This window comes from Macaca fascicularis, chromosome 15, assembly GCF_037993035.2.
Source record: "Macaca fascicularis isolate 582-1 chromosome 15, T2T-MFA8v1.1".
NCBI classification, from domain to species: domain Eukaryota; kingdom Metazoa; phylum Chordata; class Mammalia; order Primates; family Cercopithecidae; genus Macaca; species Macaca fascicularis.
Window position 1 is genome coordinate 61112408 of NC_088389.1, and position 17147 is coordinate 61129554.

At 47.3% G+C, this 17147-nt stretch overlaps 1 long non-coding RNA gene and 1 other non-coding gene across 2 annotated transcripts; both read right to left on the reverse strand.

Annotated features, from left to right (window-relative positions):
- Positions 1–11603: 11603 nt before the first annotated feature.
- Positions 11604–16946, reverse strand: LOC123569153 (uncharacterized). Its single transcript, XR_010581501.2, has 4 exons — positions 16855–16946; positions 15851–15893; positions 13551–13638; positions 11604–13205 (listed from the first exon to the last, which is right to left on the reverse strand). It is a non-coding gene; the product is annotated as an uncharacterized lncRNA (long non-coding RNA).
- LOC123569294 (small nucleolar RNA U13) lies at positions 15742–15845 on the reverse strand. The gene has a single exon (XR_006692932.2). It is a non-coding gene; the product is annotated as a small nucleolar RNA U13 (small nucleolar RNA).
- Positions 16947–17147: the final 201 nt, after the last annotated feature.

Genomic DNA, 17147 nt, shown 5'->3' on the forward strand with positions numbered 1-17147 from the left:
AATATGGTATTATAATCTTGTGGAACCATCATCAAGTATGCAGTCCTTCATTGATCAAATGTTGTTATGTGGTGCATGACTGTATTTTAAATCTTTACATTTATCAAATGAGCACTTTCAATACCAAAAAAAAGGCAATGAGGTATCATTGCTAACCACAAGATAATTCCAGTATGTATTTTAAAAGCATATTAATTGGCCGGGCGCAGTGGCTCAAGCCTGTAATCCCAGCACTTTGGGAGGCCGAGACGGGCAGATCACGAGGTCAGGAGATCGAGACCATCCTAGCTAACATGGTGAAACCCTGTCTCTACTAAAAAAAATACAAAAAACTAGCCGGGTGAGGTGGTGGGCGCCTATAGTCCCAGCTACTCGGGAGGCTGAGGCAGGAGAATGGCGTAAACCCGGGAGGCGGAGCTTGCAGTGAGCTGAGATCCGGCCGCTGCACTCCAGCCTGGGTGACAGAGCAAGACTCCGTCTAAAAAAAAAAAAAAAAAAAAGAGCATATTAATTTATAAGGTACTACGAATGGTGTGGTTCAGTAATGGGATGCAAATGTTACTTTGGTGAACATTTCCTACTTTGATCTGGTGAATGTACCTCTTCGATGGGACATCTAACTTCCTTTGGAAGTGTTACAGTTCGGTCTGTTTGACCCCTCAAAATCTCATGTTGTAATTTGATCCCTAGTGTTGGAGGTGGGGCCTGGTGGGAGGTGTTTGAGTTATGAGGGCAGATTCCTCATGAATAACTTGGTGCCATCCTCAAGGTAATGAGCGAGTTCTTGCTCTATTAGTTTCCTGGAGAACTGGTTGTTAAAAAAGAGCCTGGCACCTCCTGCCCCACCATGTGATCTCTGCCCACACAGGGCACCAGCATCTGCTTCTGGTGACGGCTTCAGGCTGTCTGATGACAGAAGGTGGAGGGGAGCCTGAGTGTGCAGAGATCACCCCGCTAGAGAGGAAACCAGAGAGAGGGGAGGGAAGCACGATGCTTCTTGTATATCCTGCAGAACCATGAGCCAAATAAACCTCTTTTTAAAATAAATTATCAAGCCTCAGGTATTCCTTTATAGCAACACAAAAATGAGTGAAGACAGGAGATAACATCAAAAGATTAAATATAAGGTCTTTCATGAGGTCAGGCCCAGCCATGGGGCCCACCTGGCCATCGCCTGCCCTCAGCCCAGCCCCCCTGAAAGGCCTATGCATTAGCCAAAGGAATCCATCCTATAGCCTCCAGCAGCCCTCAGCTGAGAAATGAGCTCCCAGAGAGGGTTCTTATGGAAACTGGAGTTTCTGCTCTCATCAGAGAATTGAACCATCTTTGTTTTATATCACAAAATGATTATATTATGGGATATTTCACTCCATTTTGTCCAGGCTTACCCTGAACCAACCAAAGTAGAGATTTACCGAGATTTACCAAGAAGTCAGACAGGCTGGGTAGGGTGGCTCATACCTGTAATCCCAGCACTTTGGGAGGCCGAGGCGGGTGGATCATGAGGTCAGGAGATCGAGATCATCATGGCTAACACAGTGAAACCCCATTTCTACTAAAAATACAAAAAATTAGCTGGGCGTGGTGGCGGGCGCCTGTAGTCCCAGCTGCTCAGAAGGCTGAGTCAGGAGAATGGCGTGAACCCGGGAGGCGGAGCTTGCAGTGAGCCGAGATTGCGCCACTGCACTCCAGCCTGGGCAACAGAGCAAGACTGCCTCAAAAATAAAAAATAAAAAAGAAGAAGAAGTCAGCCAACACTGCCAGTATAGACGTAGAGAAAAGGATAGGAGATGCAGGGCTCTATGTGGTTCAGAGGGTTGAGACGGCATCTCAGAGATTACTCTGTGGCTCGATCTTGGAACATGAATAGGAGTCTGCTGGGTGGAGAAGATCATTACAGGTGGCTGAAATAGCACTGGCAAAGGCATAGGGTTAAGAAAGCACGTGGAGACATGGGAATGGTGCAGAGGCCAGTGTGACTATAGCCAGGGGTGGGTCGGGGAGAGTGGAGGCAGACAGAGCTGGAGGAGAGATTGGGGAAATACTGGAGAGAGTGTCGTACCCGAGAAGGCCTGGCCAGGTCTCCCTCCCTTGAGGGATGCCGCCTTTTGCTGCCAAAGAGTAATCTCAGCCCTAGAGTGCAGCTGTGTGCCCAGAAGAAATCCCTATGGGATGCATTCCATCCACTCCTTGCAGCGGGTCTTTTCAAAATATTTCAGCAGCCCCTTGTTTGCCTATAGCTCTTATGCAAGCTGCTGCAGGCCAGGTGTTCCTTGGAACCTAAATTCTGCATTTCTCATCTGTATCATTTACAAACCAACCTGGATATCTCCCTGCTTCTAGACAAATCTGAGGTCTTTTACACAGGTCAACCTGTTGAGAAGAGAAAAATGTAATAAGGTCCCGGCCGGGTGCAGTGGCTCACTCCTGTAATCCCAGTACATTGGGAGGCCAAGGCAGGAGGATCACCTAGGGTCAGGAGTTCAAGACCAGCCTGACCAACATGGCAAAACCCTGTCTATAGTAAAAATACAAAAATTAGCTGGGCATAGTGGCCATGCTTATAAGCCCAGCTACTTGGGAGGCTGAGGCAGGAGAATCGCTTGAACCCAAGAGGCAGAGGTTGCAGTGAGCTGAGATCACTCCACTGCACTCTAGCCTGGATGACAGAGCAAGACCCATCTCAAAAAAAAAAAAAAAGAAGAAGAAGAAGAAAGAGAAAGAAAAAGAAAGAAAGAAAGAAAGAGAGAGAAAGAAAAGAAAAGAAAAATGTAATGAGGTTTTGAAATAACAAAGTCATAATTCCCTGATAATTTTACAGTCTTGAGAGTAAAGAAAGGCCAAGAAGGTTGGTTTGAAGGCAGAGAACAACTGAGGTGGTCTAGAATCATCACATCTTGGCATCTAGAGCCCTCAGGGTTCTCTGAGACCATCTGATCCAAGGATGGCAAATATATGGCACATGTGCCACCCTCCCCACATCTGGTGTCTAGGGCAGACATGGTTAATCTATTGCTACACACTCTTTAGCCAAGCATCTCTTCATTAAGCACAGTTAGCTCATAAGTGAAAGCCAGTTGATCATTCCTGATGGTTTCCATTACTCCCATTTCACAGATGAGAAAATGGAGGCACAGGGAGGTTAAGGGGTTTGCCCAAGGAAACCTTTCAGATCCTCCCCGCCATTTCCTCATGGTTTGTGGAAGACAAACACTTTTATGCCTCAACTGTAATCAGGGAATGACTCCAGCACCTGGGATAGGGTTTTAAAAGCAACATAATTTTTTCCATTTCCAGTTCCAGTTGTTATATGACAATGCTTTGAAAAGTATATTTTTATTATCATAATAAAAGAACACATAACGGTTAGTAAGTTGTGCCCACACACTTAATAAAACCCTAAGGACTTTATTCATTCACCCAAGGGCCAGGCAGTGTACTGGGTATTGAGTTTATGAGGACACCAAAGACATCCCAGGGGCCCAGGGAACTAAAATGTCCAAATCTGATATTCTGCTTAGTTGGGAGAGGCGAGAGCTGGCCTCACAAGCAGGCACAGTGCAAATCCCTTCCCAGGGATGAAAAGGACCCAGAGGTTCCACACATGGCACCCCTCACTCGGTCCTCTATACAATCTTTTCCAGAGCCCCTGACAGGCCCCTGTTCACACACCTCCAGGGACCATTACTTCCCAAGACTGCCAACTGTATCTTCAGCTGCTTCTACCTGCTACAAATTCTGCCTTTTGCTGAAAGGGAATGAGCCTCCCTGTAACTTCCACCAAACAGGCCTTGCCTTTGTCCTGTGAGGAACTAGTTTTCTGAGGACCTAAGAGAGAACGTTGTGGGGGAGGGGTGTCTTGTAAGAGAAAGACAAAGCCAAGAGGAAAGGAAAGGCACTAAAACTGTCCTTCCCAATTTATGGAGTGGCGAGACCATTTCCTATCCCCACTCATAATTCTTAAGCATATCAGTGGAACATCATCTTGCCCATTCTGCCCTGGCACATGCTGAGATCCTCGTAAATCCCAGCTCCTGCCGAAGACCCAAAATGCATTGTCTATGGGATCCTGTACAAGAGAGCTGGTTGCTATGGTAACAACTGGAGGTAAATTTCCTAGCACCCCCAACTAAACTATTAATCAGAAAGATGAGGAAAGAGCCAGGGTGGTCAATAAATGAGGGAAGAAATCGGCTCCTACTGGGAAGCACACAGAGCAGGGCCACCCACCCCAGCCCCACCCCCACTGAGGCCTCACTCATCCCTCCCTTTGATCTTCCGATGCAGGAAGAGAAGCAGCCAGAGCCTGAGGGGAAAGCTGCCTCCATTCTCCTCTCCAGCTCTTTGTTTCTCATCCTGGTGGAGTCAGAGAGGTTCTCAAGTGGAAGCTGCACCTGGCAGTGAGGGCCCCAGTTAGCAGGAACATCAAAGGTAGAAATGCTGGAACCTGAAAAAAAGAATGCTCTGGCCAGCTTGAAAGAAGCGTTCTACTGAAGTGTGGTGATAAATCCAGATTAGAATCAGTATTGATGGATCATAGAAGGATTAAAGTGACAGGGTCCCAAATCTTAACAAAAAGTTTGCAGATTTGTTTGCTTGGGTTTTTTCCAAGGACTTTATCTTCCTTGTTTTAATGTTTATCCTTGGCTGTCTTAATAAGGAGTGGTATGGAAAACCCTGGTGATGCCTCCTCCAAGTGAACTAGATCCACCATGCAGCCCTCTGCTGCTGTGGGGGGAGGGGGTGGGCAGCTTGCTCTAATTATAGGAAACACTCCTGGGAGAAAACACACCCTTTGCACACAGAATCCTGCAAAGGGAATGTACATTCCTCTCTATTCTTTTGTACAATCTCTCCCAGGTTGCTTTTTAGGTGGCATTGTGCCTCCCTTGCTCCCCACTTCTCTTGTCCAAGGATGCCATGCTTGGTTAGGCCCACCTTTCTCACAGAAGGAAAAATGGGGGATTGTCAGGAAAGGGTCCTAGGTTAGGCTTTGTGTGAAAGCCCATCACTCCTAGTAACACTGTGACTTTGACCTCAATTGGCCCAGGCTCTTCCTGTTCCTCGAGGACAGGAAAGAAAGTGCACTGGAGAAGATCAGCCCTGGCTTCACTGCAAACTCATCATAGGACCTTGGGCAAAGCCCTTCCTGTGTCTGGGCCTCAGTTTGCCAAACGGTGCAAGAAAGAGCCTCAAAGACTGTAACAGAGGCCAGCTCCAAAGGCCTCTTTGGTACTCTCTGGCTCTAAAATTAAAGTTTCTCAAGTGAGAAAAGAGGAAAGGAAGGAGATGAGAGGGTAGAAGGGAGCTTTCCACCCTGGAGGCATGAGGCAGAGGTGGAGAAGCTGAATTAAAGCCATAAAGAGAAAATAGGGCGGCACCGGCCTGTCTCCCCCACCACACACACAAAGGATCCTGCACGCAGGTCCTTAGGAAAAGCCACTGGCTGCATAAGCCGCTTTGGCTGCTGCCGCTGTTAAGGAAGCATCTCCAGAGAACTGTTTCTAGTCTGCCTGAGCAGGGAGAGCCTTGAAGGTCCCTGGAGAAGGGAACGGACTGAGCTGGGGTTTCACAGTGAGCAGGTGGGAGAGGCAGGACTTGCAAGCACCCTGGCCTCCCGCCTGCAGACTTATGCAGTCTCTACTGCCCCATGGCCAAATATTCTTGCACTGTCTTCCTTGGATCTTTCCTGTGATTTGTGCACATACTGCAGTGAAAATGGCAGAGAGAGATCCTGCAGGGATTGGTAATTTTTCACCACGGGTGGCACTGAGACTTCCCTGCTCCCTGGAGGAGGGAAATGAAGAGTTGATTAAGTACTCGAAACATCCCTGCCTGTGTACTATTTAATAAGCGCCTCGCCTGTCTCTCAGCCATAGAGCAGACATTTGGTTCGCTAATCCAATTTGGCAAGCCTCTCCCAGGCTGCGAACGCTAGCTGCTGGGCGCCATTTTGTTTGATGTGTTAGGAATCAACGCAGGCTCCCAGCACTCGCTCGCACTACTGCTTGACTGATTACTAACGAGACCTCTCCCTTGCACAAGTCACCGACAGAGAACCCCTCCATGTTCCAAGAAGCTCTGAGGACCTGGTGATCATCCAGTCATCCCCCTGATTCTCTTAGCAAGGAATCTGAATAAATCAGCAAAAGCAGGTGTGGGACTGCAAAATATTTGCTTCCCCAACTGTGATCCAAGCTATGTTTTCCACTTAGCAGGAGGAAGTCTGTAAGAAGGACAATATTTTAGCATCTTCCATAAAAACCACAGCAATGGCATTTTCATTTTGATATGTGATATCTCTTATTCAGATGCAGAATTAGTGCTCGGCGCATCTGTTTCTTTCAACCAACAAGAGCTCTGTGAATTAGTAGGGTTTCTCTTTGCCGTGGCCACCAGGAAGCTCGGATATAAATGCTGGTTGATAGTTTGAGATGCAGGCATATTTCTGCCCACTTAGTGAGCTTTCTCACCTCCTTTTTAATAAACATTTTAAAGTATTATATCATATGTGTTCCTTTAAAAAAATGAATGTGATTTTATCATTTTTCACCACAAACTTGCCTTAAGCTGTTGGAAAGTTCCCTTCTTTCCTTTTTATAGAGAACACTCTTGGAAAAGGGAGATAGAGTGAATGTTTATTTTTTGCCTCCATAATATTAGCTCCTCACAAGCGACAACCAGGATCTTCTTATGGGGTCCAGGTACCTCACTCTTAGTCTAATTGTTCTGGGCACTTTTCTACTCTCTGACCCAGGAGAGGTTTGTACTTCTTGGGCCATGGCGATAGGGTTTGAGTGACACCTTAACTTAAGGTGGTTCAATGAGAGCAAAAGTCAGAATTTCTGCTGGAAAATGCTGGGAAAAGATTTCTATCCTTTTCTACAGGGTCTGAACTTAAAAGGACATAGGCTTAGGGACTGCTAAAAGCCATTTTGTGACCAAAAGGGAAAAGCCTGTCTGAGAATGAGTCAACCTTGAGGAGGAGGAACTGAGAGACAGAAACAGAAGTGCATCCTGACATTACTTGAGCACCTATATCAAGCTATTCCTGAAGTTTGACAGTGCAGGGATGTGAGCCAATACACTGACTTTGGGTCTGGTTTCCAGTGACGTACAGCTAAAAGAGTCCTGATAATTTCTAGAGGTCAGCAAGGGATTCACTGCACCTCTGCCTCCAAGTCATCCTATCCCAAGCCCCCTCCTCAGGAGCCCCTGTGACCAGTCTGGTATCCTCCCCAGGTAGGCAAAGATAGTCATGGTGGCACTAAAAGCCTCTTTAATGTCCTGATACAAGTGGGATCGGTCCTTTTTTTTTTTTTTTTTTTTTTTTTTGAGGTGGGGTATCACTGTCACCCAGACTGGAGTGCAGTGGCGCGATCTCCACTCACTGCAACCTTTGCCTGGGTTCAAGCAATTCTCCAGCCTCAGCCTCCCGAGTAGCTGGGACAGGTGCACGCCACCACGCCTGGCTAATTTTTGTATTTTAGTAGAGATGAGCTTTCACTATGTTGGCCAGGCTGGTCTCAAACTTCTGACTTCAGGTGATCCACACACCTCAGCCTCTCAAAGTGCTGGGATTACAGGAGTTAGCCACCGTGCCCAGCCCAGTCTTTTGTTGATGATCTCTAGGCTTATGTCTGCTGATGGCTTCCGAGTCTATCTCCAGGTGGGGTCTCTCTACAGTTCCTCACCTGGTGCCTCTTGGCACCTTAGCCTTAGCATCTCCCACCACTGTGAAGGCACCTCTGTCCATGGCATCTCTTCTAACTCCGTTCTGTCACCAACAAATTGATCACCAAGGCCAAGCAGACATCTACCAGATGTCTCTCGAATCCACTTCTGCTTCTAGTTTTCACTATTTCAGCTTCGACTCAGGTCAAACACTGGTCTCCACACGGAAGCCTCTCCTCCAACTTACTCTCCACGCCTCCATCTGACAACTCCTCAAGTGCTGCCCTTACCCCACAGCTTCCCTGCTCATAACCCTCAAGGGCTCCCTCCCACCAAACCCCCCATCTGGAATTCAAGACCCTCATGATCTGACCCCAAACTGTGGAGACTGTAGCAAAAAGCACATCTTTTCCCACAAATAGTTCACTTCTCTTCTGCCATATTTTTGTTTACATGGTTTTAATTCCCTCTGTTTCTACTACTGAACTCCTACACATCTGTCAAAACCCAGCTCCAATGCCCCTCCTCTAAGAAAACTTTCTAATTATCCCCCTTTCACCTTAACAGTGGAACTGTACATTCCCACAGACCTAGAAAAATTACTTTATAAAATCACAGAGGCCCACTCTGACAATTTCAGGGCCCAGGACAAGTGAAAGGGAGCTCTTGCAGCCCACAGTGCCTATTCTCTTCTCTTCCACCCTCCCCACAACTCCATCCTGCAATGTGAGGGGTCTTGTGCACACAAGCAAGGACCTTCAAGCCCTCACGTCCAAGCTTCACCCCACACCCCCAACAGCCCCTTGCCAACTGCCCCAGTCACTCTTTGGCCATCCCTTGAGGTTGGGGCACCATGGCATGGGAGAAGAGGCCAACACAGGTCCTGGAAGCAGGCTTGGTCCCTTTAAGCAGTAAATCCCAGGGTTGAGAGTACAGGAGTGAGGTCCAGAGAGTGTGTGGGTGGGCCCTCTCCCCTGTGGGACGGGCAGAGCTGGGCCCTCTACAGTCAAGCTGTCCCATATCAGTGTGCACGTTCATGGGGAGCTCCTGCAAGTCTAACAAGCCCCCAGGGCACGAGGCGACTGCCAGGCAGCAGCCCACGCCAGGAGTAGCAAGGGTCTGAACATGAGACCCGGGTCCAAGGGTGGATGGCGACATCAACCATGTGGGGTCTTCTTTGTTACATAATGGGTAAAATAAACTTGGAGCTGCAATTCTCCAGAATGAAGCTCAAAAATAGTAAGTTCACAGCAAGGGCGTCTTGGTCTCAAAGCTGTGCTGAGCTTTGCTGTTACAACTCGATCTCGCTTATGGATTCTCCAGCAGCCCAGAGAGGCTGTGACTTGGCAGGTTGGTACATATGGGGCCTCCTGCCTCTACTTCCAGGCCCTTTGTCTGCCTGGTGCTGTGAAGACTGACCAGACCCCATGGAGCAAGTATTAGAAAGAAATCAGGCCATTTCCTGGGTACATGACTCTGCCAGTGAAAACGAGCCTCCCTGTCACCCCCATAGAGCCAGGACCACCCACAGTAGAATCGTAAGGATGTCTCCCCAGGGGTCTTTGCTTACCCTGCACCATCTCTCCTGGATCTCATTGTATGTCTGCTTGAGTTGAGGAGTTCCAGACCAGCTTGGGCAACATAGCAAGACTTTGTCTCTACTTAAAAAAAAAAAAAAAAAAAAAACTTAGACATGGTGGTGTTCATCTATCATGCCAGCTACCAGGAGGCTGAGGCAGCAAGATTACTTGAGCCCAGGAGTTGAGGTTGCAGCGAGCTATGATCATGCCACCACACTCCAGCCTGGGTGACAGAGAAACACCTTGTCTCAAAAGCAATAAGATAATTTTTTAAAAATGTATGCCCTCCCTAACTACTCAACCTCCTTCTCCCTCAGCAATCTCAGACACAGTTGGGCCTCCTCCCAACTATTTGGCCCCCAGGCAACAAAAAATCTGGCATGAAGTTTGAGAAGTGGAGGAGGGGTAGGAGAAGGCAGAGTTTCCTTCCTTCTTTGTTGTGCCAGGAGTCTTAATCACCCCCTTAAGTTTAAATATATATATATATTTTTTTTTCTTTTTCTTTTTTGCCTTAGAGTCACTGATCATCAGGACTGAAAGTGCCCTAGTACAATTCTCTCACTTTAATGATGGGGAAACTGAGGCCCAGAGAGGGTAGTAGCTTGCCTGAAGTCCCACAGCAAGTTGGTATGGAGCCATGACTAGGATGCAGGTCTCCTCACTCCAGTCCAGTTCTTGTTCTGCCCCACACTGGCTCTTTGCTAAACTCACCCCTTGCCCCATGTGGCATAGAACAGACCTCACCCTCTTACTACCTGGGTGAGTTTACAAAAGCCACTTACTCTATCTGAGATTCAGTTTCCTTACTGCTCAGAGGGGAAGAGCAATTCTTACCTGCTGGAGTCATGCAGGTAGAGGAGCCAGCACAGGGCCCAGAATGTGGGAGGTGGTTGAGCCCAGTGTGGGTCCTTTTATTTGCCCATTATAAGCATGACAAGGAAAGAAATGGTCCTCAGATTAGCTTCCTACGGCTGCTGCAACAGCTTGTCACAGAGTGTGAACAGCCTGGAGTCTGTATGAGTCTGCAGCAACTACAGATTCTTAGCCTCCTCCGAGGAAAGAATTTGTCCAAGGGGCATAAGGCTGAGTGAGAGATGGAGGCAAGTTTTTGAGCAGGAGTGAGTTTATTAAAAAGTTTTAGAGCAGAAGGCCAGGTGTGGTGGCTCACTCCTCTAATCTCAGCACTTTGGGAGGCTGAGATGGGGGGTTCGCTTGAGGCCAGGAGTACCAAGTGTGGTCAACATAGCGAGATCTCTTAAAAAACAAACAAAAATGTTTTAGAGCAGGAACAAAAGGAAGTAAAGTACACTTGGAAGAGAACCAATTTGGTGACTTGAGGAATCCAAGTGGGCTGCCTGACCTTTGATCTCTGACCTTGTTTATACGTTGTCATGCTTCCCGGGGGTTGTATCTCTCCTTCCTTGATTTTCCTTGGTGCAGGCCGTCCGCACGCATAGTGGCCTGCCAGCACTTGAGAGGGGCCGTATGCACAGTGTGGTTACTAAAATTGTACGCATGCTCGCTCGAGGTGTTTTTCCCTTACCAGTTGAGAGTTCTCAGAGGAAGGTCCCATGCCAGTTAAACTCTGCCATTTTACCTCTTAGTGTACATGCTTGAGCCACTTGCCGCATCCTTTTTTTTTTTTTTTTTTTGAGACGGAGTCTTGCTCCGTTGCCCAGGCTGAGATGCAGTGGCGTGATCTCGGCTCACTGAAACCTCCGCCTCCTGGGTTCAAGCAATTCTCCTGTCTCAGCCTCCTGACTAGCTGTGACTACAGGCGCCTGCCACTACACCCAGCTAATTTTTGTATTTTTAGTAGAGACGGGGGTTTCACCTTGTTGGTCATGCTGGTCTCAAACTCCTGACCTCAGGTGATCCACCTACCTCAGCCTGCCAAAGTGCTGGGATTACAGGCATGAGCACCGCACCTGGCCACTTGCCCGATCTTATTGGGAAGTGACTGATTACCAGCTTCAGGTGTTTTCTATCTATTGGAAGCTTGCCTTTGCCTGGCACCAGCTACAACCAATTATTATTTGAGAGAGACAGTGAAACAACCAGCTGGCCGTCACCTGATCATCACCTGACATTCCTGGTGGGTGTGTGGAGCCTCTCCCACCCTGCTCATGTCTGCCTAACTACCTATTCTAGCAAGAGGAACTTAAAACAACACAGATTTCTTATCTTACAGCTCTGGAGTCAGATGTCCAAAATGTGTCTCATGGAGCTAAAATATAGGTGTCAGTGTAATGGCCCAAAGGGTTCACCTTGCCCACTGCCTAGACAGAGCCCATTTCTCAAGACAGGGAAATTGCAATAGAGAACAAGTAATTCACGCAGAGCCAGCTGTGCAGGAGACCAGAGTTTTATTATTACTCAAATCAGTCTCCCGAGCATTTGGGGAGCAGAGTTTTTAAGGACAATTTGGTGGGTTGGGGGAGGCCAGTGAGCCAGGAGTGCTGATTGGTCAGAGATGAAATCATAAGGAGTCAAAACTGGCTTCTTGCACTGAGTCAGTTCCCTGGTGGGGGCCACAAGATCAGGTGAACCAGTTTATTGATCTGGGTGGTGCCCCCCTATCCATCAAGTGCAGCATTTGCAAAGTATCTCAAGCACTGACCTTAGGAGCAGGTTAGGGAGGGTCAGAATCTTGTAGCCTCCAGTTGCGTGACTCCTAAACCGTAATTTCTAATCTTGTGGCTAACGTTAGTCCTACAAAGGCAGTCTAGTCCCCAGGCAAGAAGAGATGTGCTTTGGGAAAGGGTTGTTGTGGTCTTTGTTTTAAACTATAAACCATAAACTGAGTTTCTCCCAAAGTTAGTTCAGCCTGCACCCAGGAAAGAACAAGGACAGCTTGGAGGTTAAAAACAAGATGGAGTTGATTAAGTTAGCTCTCTTTCTCTGTCTCAGTCGTAATTTTGCAAAGGCGGTTTCATTAGTAGGCCTGGGTCCCTTTCTGGAGGCTCTAGGGGTAAATCCATTTTCATGCCCTTTCCAGGTCCTAGAACCACCCACACTCCTTGGCTTGGGGTTCTCTCCCATCTTGAAAGCCAGCGGTGGCGGCAAGTCTCCCACACATCACCTCACTCTGACTCTCCTCTTTTACTTATAAGGACCTTGTGATTCCACTGGGCCCCCCTAGATACTCCAAAATAATCTCTCCTTCTCAAGACCAGAGGATTAGCAACCTTAATTCCATCTGCAGCCTCCATTCTCCTTTGCCGTGGAATGTAACATATTCACAGGTTCTGAGGTTTAGGATGTGGAGAGCTATTATTCTGCCTATCACAGAATAGGCAGAAAAATTATTTTGGGGCTTGGGGCGTCTGAGGAAAATCAAGGCTTCACTTCCAGAAAAACGTACATGAAAAATTGTGGCATATAATCTCAGGGGATTCACTGGCACCCATTCATGGACCCCAGCTACGAACTCTTGAATTAAAAGGATAATGTGGGTCCTCCACCCTGCATGACATTTGTCATAGATTTATTAGTTGTGCACTCCCATGTGTACATATGCACACATGTGTGCATGAATCTACTTGTCGTGTATGCTGACTTATCCAGATACACGCACCTGCATACACATGTACCTGCCACACCATTTTCCTACAGAAATAGCAAGACTTTCTTTGGCTTCTCTTTGTGTGAGATGCAGCCAGGAAGGCACAGAAAAAAAGTCTTCCCCTGCCTTTGCCTTTCCATCCAGCTCATTTCTCCCCGACCCCAAGGCCCTTGGGTCCACGGGCCCTCTGGGCTTGTCCCTCTGCCTGACTGATCTTCATCAGCGGCCCTGGTAGATCTGACATGGTGAGTGCGGACCGGCCCTGGCTGGCAGGTGCCCTGTTGCTTGTTTTGCTGCAGCATGTTTGGCTTGCAGAGCAGCTTGGGGTGCTACTCTGCACTTGCATTTTCAGAGTGGTGTCCTTTTAGGGTTCCTGGCCCTCACACCTGTGAATTCAGAGCCAGAAATGCAGTCAACAGAGGCTAGTCACAAGGAAGACAAAAGGGTTAACTGCATCATGCACCTGCATGGACAAGAACACTCACTTCTAGGGCCACCATCCACCCCCACTCCCCCAGGGCCGCCTGTGCATCTCCAGGACGGCAGGTCCCAGAAAAGAGGAAGTCACAGGGAAAAGAGTGGCCTAGCTCCTACCTCAGCAGGACAGAGACACACCATTGCCCCCAGCCCACCTCCCACAGATGCCCTCCTCTCACCCCCGCCATGCCAGGCTCCTCTGAGAGCCCCGCTTCTTCCCCAGCCTGTGGGATAAGCCGTCAGTCACTATTTACCTTGCTTGAGTCCTGCTGCTTGATCAGGTAGCAGACGCTCCAAGTCCCAAGGGCAGAGAGGAGAGAGGGAGGATCACTGTGGTCTAGCCTCAGGTGAAATATTGAAAAACTCTGTCATGCTTCTGAGCCTACAAAAGGCAACTTCTTGCTGAAATATCTCCAGTAACTGATTATGTTAAGAGAGTATATCTCTCCTTTCCAGCCTTGAGCCATTCACTCAAAAATCTGCTTTCCTTGATTATATTACCTTTGAAAGGGACAGGGTCTAAGACAGGAGGGAAACTAACTGAGCCACCCAGAGGGGGATCCCTGTAGCTGGTGAAGGGTCTGGTGGGGCCTGCACCTTCCCAGAGAAAAATGCTGCTCTCTGATCTATGAGGAATGCAGTAAGCCCTTCTGGCAGCTCTTCAGAGGACAGTCTACAACCAGTTGGCGACAATGACCTTCCACGCATGCATGGAGGAGGAGCAGTGAGGCAGGTGGCATCTGGTCTCTCTCCCCTCCCCACCTCACTGCTCATGCCAGTTAGCTGTGACAACCACTGGGCTCAAGGATAATGACATGCTCCTGGAGGTGTGGCTCGGGGAGCACTGAGGAGCCACCTAGGACTTCCTACTCTCACTCTCTTCATCCAGGCTATTGCAGCTCTGGCCGGCAGTGACATAAGGGAAATGGGGGCTCCCAGCTCGACATGGAGGCGTGGCAGGGAGGACCTAGATGTTGGGAGAAGGGAAAGGAGGCTGGGAGAAGGTCACTGCCAGAGAGAGAGAGAATAGGAGGAGAGGGCAGTGTAGCGGAGACTACTCGCAGCCAACCTGATCATGATTCCCCTGCTTCCTGGTTTTCCAGGAGTTGACAGTGTGCCCAGGCTCCACTGCAGCCAGCAGCAGCCACAAGATACGGTTAAGGCCAAGGTGATGTAAGCAGAAGCCATTTGAGGGGAGTTTCCAGAGAGCCTTTTTAGTACTGTCTGTCCTTAGACTCTGCTCTGGGCCTCCTGCTTCAGAGGGCCTCACTCGAATGTCTCTCTCTCTCTCTCTGTCTCACACACACACACACACACACACACACACACACACACACACACACACAGCTATGGTTTGAATGTGTTCCCCAAAGCTCATGTATTGGAAACTTAATCCCCAACGCAGTGGTGTTGAGAGATGGGGCCTTTAAGAGGTGATTAGGTCGGAAGGACACTGCCTTCCAGAATGGGCTAATGTCACGGTCTTGAGTTATCAGGAGTGGGTTCCTGATAAGGAAAGGGGTGAGGCACCCCGTCGCCTTTCTCGCACACTCTCACGTCATCCTTCCATGTTAGGATGCACCAAAAATGCCCTCACCGGGGACAGCCCCTCCATCTCAGACTCACTAAGCCTCCAGAACTGTAAGAAACAAATTCTTTTCTTTATCAATCACCCAGTCTCAGGTATTCTGTTATAGAAACACAAAACAGACTAAGATGGCCACACACACACACATAAATATTTCCTAACAAACACAAAGGTGGTCTCTATCATCTGGGATCAGGTCCTCAACACAGACACAGTGCAATCCATACACCAAATATTCATTCTTACCAACACCATGCAAGCCCAGGGATACACACATTCACAACTCTTGCCCCGCCCTTGAAACACTCTGAGCCTGGAAATTTTGCGTCTCTGTGCCTGAGGACATTGGAGGTGGTTGCTGCTCAGAAAGCAGGAAGGATTTGAATGGCAGAAGAGCTTAGATACTGGAAAAACACAAGTTGCTTGTTAATTCTTTCCCAGCAGATATCATGGGTTTAACATTCCTACCCAACAAAGTAGCATTTCCCAGTTGTCCCAAACATCTATTTTCTTGCTTCTTCTCAAGTTCTAGCCCACTATTCTGAAGGTCCTCACCAATTACAGGGCATTCATAGCAATTGTATCTGGCAGCTGAAGAACATGTTGCCGTATTCAACAACTCATACTGCTCTGAAATCCGCAATATGTAGGTCTAAGTAGAATTGCATGAAGAATGGTACGAAGTCTTTACACTGGCAATCACATAGATGTTGAATGGTAGAAGGTCAAGTTTTATTTTCACAGAAATGTTTAATAAGATTTATTTAAACGTGTTAAATAAAATTTAGCTTTATTTAAGTAATGTTAATATGCATGAATTAGAATTAGTATTTTACCTTTTTAAAAAAAATTTTTTATGTGAGATGGGTAACGTGCTGACATCGTACCAAGGTTCATGAGGGTGATATCTCACACATGCATGTGAACATGCACTCATCATGCTTGTGAACTACAAAAGAATCTTACCTTTTAATTTGTTAAATTATGACTTCTTTAGGAAAAGACTTCTCTAGAAGATATATACAAAAAATAATTTTAATTATTGAACTTCTTTAGGAAAAAACTTCTCTAGAAGATGTATACAAAAAATAATTTTAATTATTGAATTTCTATGTTCACTTTTTTTTTTTTTTTTGAGATGGAGTCTCACTCTGTCACCCAGGCTAAAGTGCAGTGGCACAATCTCAGCTCACTGCAACCTCCGCCTCCCAGGTTCAAGCAATTCTCCTACCTCAGTACTCCCGAGTAGCAGGGATTACAAGTGTATGCCACCACACCTGGCTAATTTTTGTATTTTTGATAGAGATGGGGTTTCACCATGTTGATCAGGCTGGTCTTGAACTCCTGACCTCAAGTGATCCACCTGCCTCAGCCTCCCAACGTGCTGAGATTACAGGTGTGAGCTGCCACGCACAGCCATCCATGTTCACTTTAACTGACACTTCTTAATGAAAATAGATTCAAATTTTGTATATTTTGACTACAATTACATTAAAAAAATACTTTAGATCAGGGGTTGGCAACTTTTTCTTAAAGACGCAGACAGTAAATATTTTAGGTTTGTTGACCATACAGTCCCAGTCCCAGCTACTCAGCTCTGCCACTGTAACATGAAGACAGCCACGGACAACATGTAAAAGATGGAGCATGATTGTGTTCCTTTAAAATGTTTTAAACAAAAAACAGTTGACTGGACTGCAGGTTATGGTTGACCAATCCTTGCTTTAGACAAACAGTCCCCAACCTTTTTGGCACCCGGGACAGGTTTCCTGAAAGATAATTTTTCCGTAGACCATGGTTGTGGGGGAATCATTTCAGGATGAAACTGTTCCACCTCATCAGGCATTAGATTCTCATGCAACCTAGATCCCTCGCATGCCCTGTTCAGGATAAGGTTCCCTTGCCTACGAGACTGTAATGCCTCAGCTGATCTGACGAGAGGTGGGGCTCATGCGGTAATGCTTGCTCACCTGCCGCTCACCTCCTGCTATGCGCCCCAGTTCCTAGCAGAGAGCTGGTCTGCACCTTGGGGCTTGGGGACCCCTGCTTTAGAGCATTACTGTCAACAGAAGACAAGTTTGTGAAAATGTTGATATTAACATAATTATTGAATTTTGCTCAGATGATAGAAAAATAATGTATGGAATAAATACATCATGACTTTTGAATTATGTATACCTTGGTTTTATTATAATACCTTGGTCTCATTCAGACTTTGCCAGCTCATCAACAGAATCCCAGATATATTCAGTCATAATTAAAT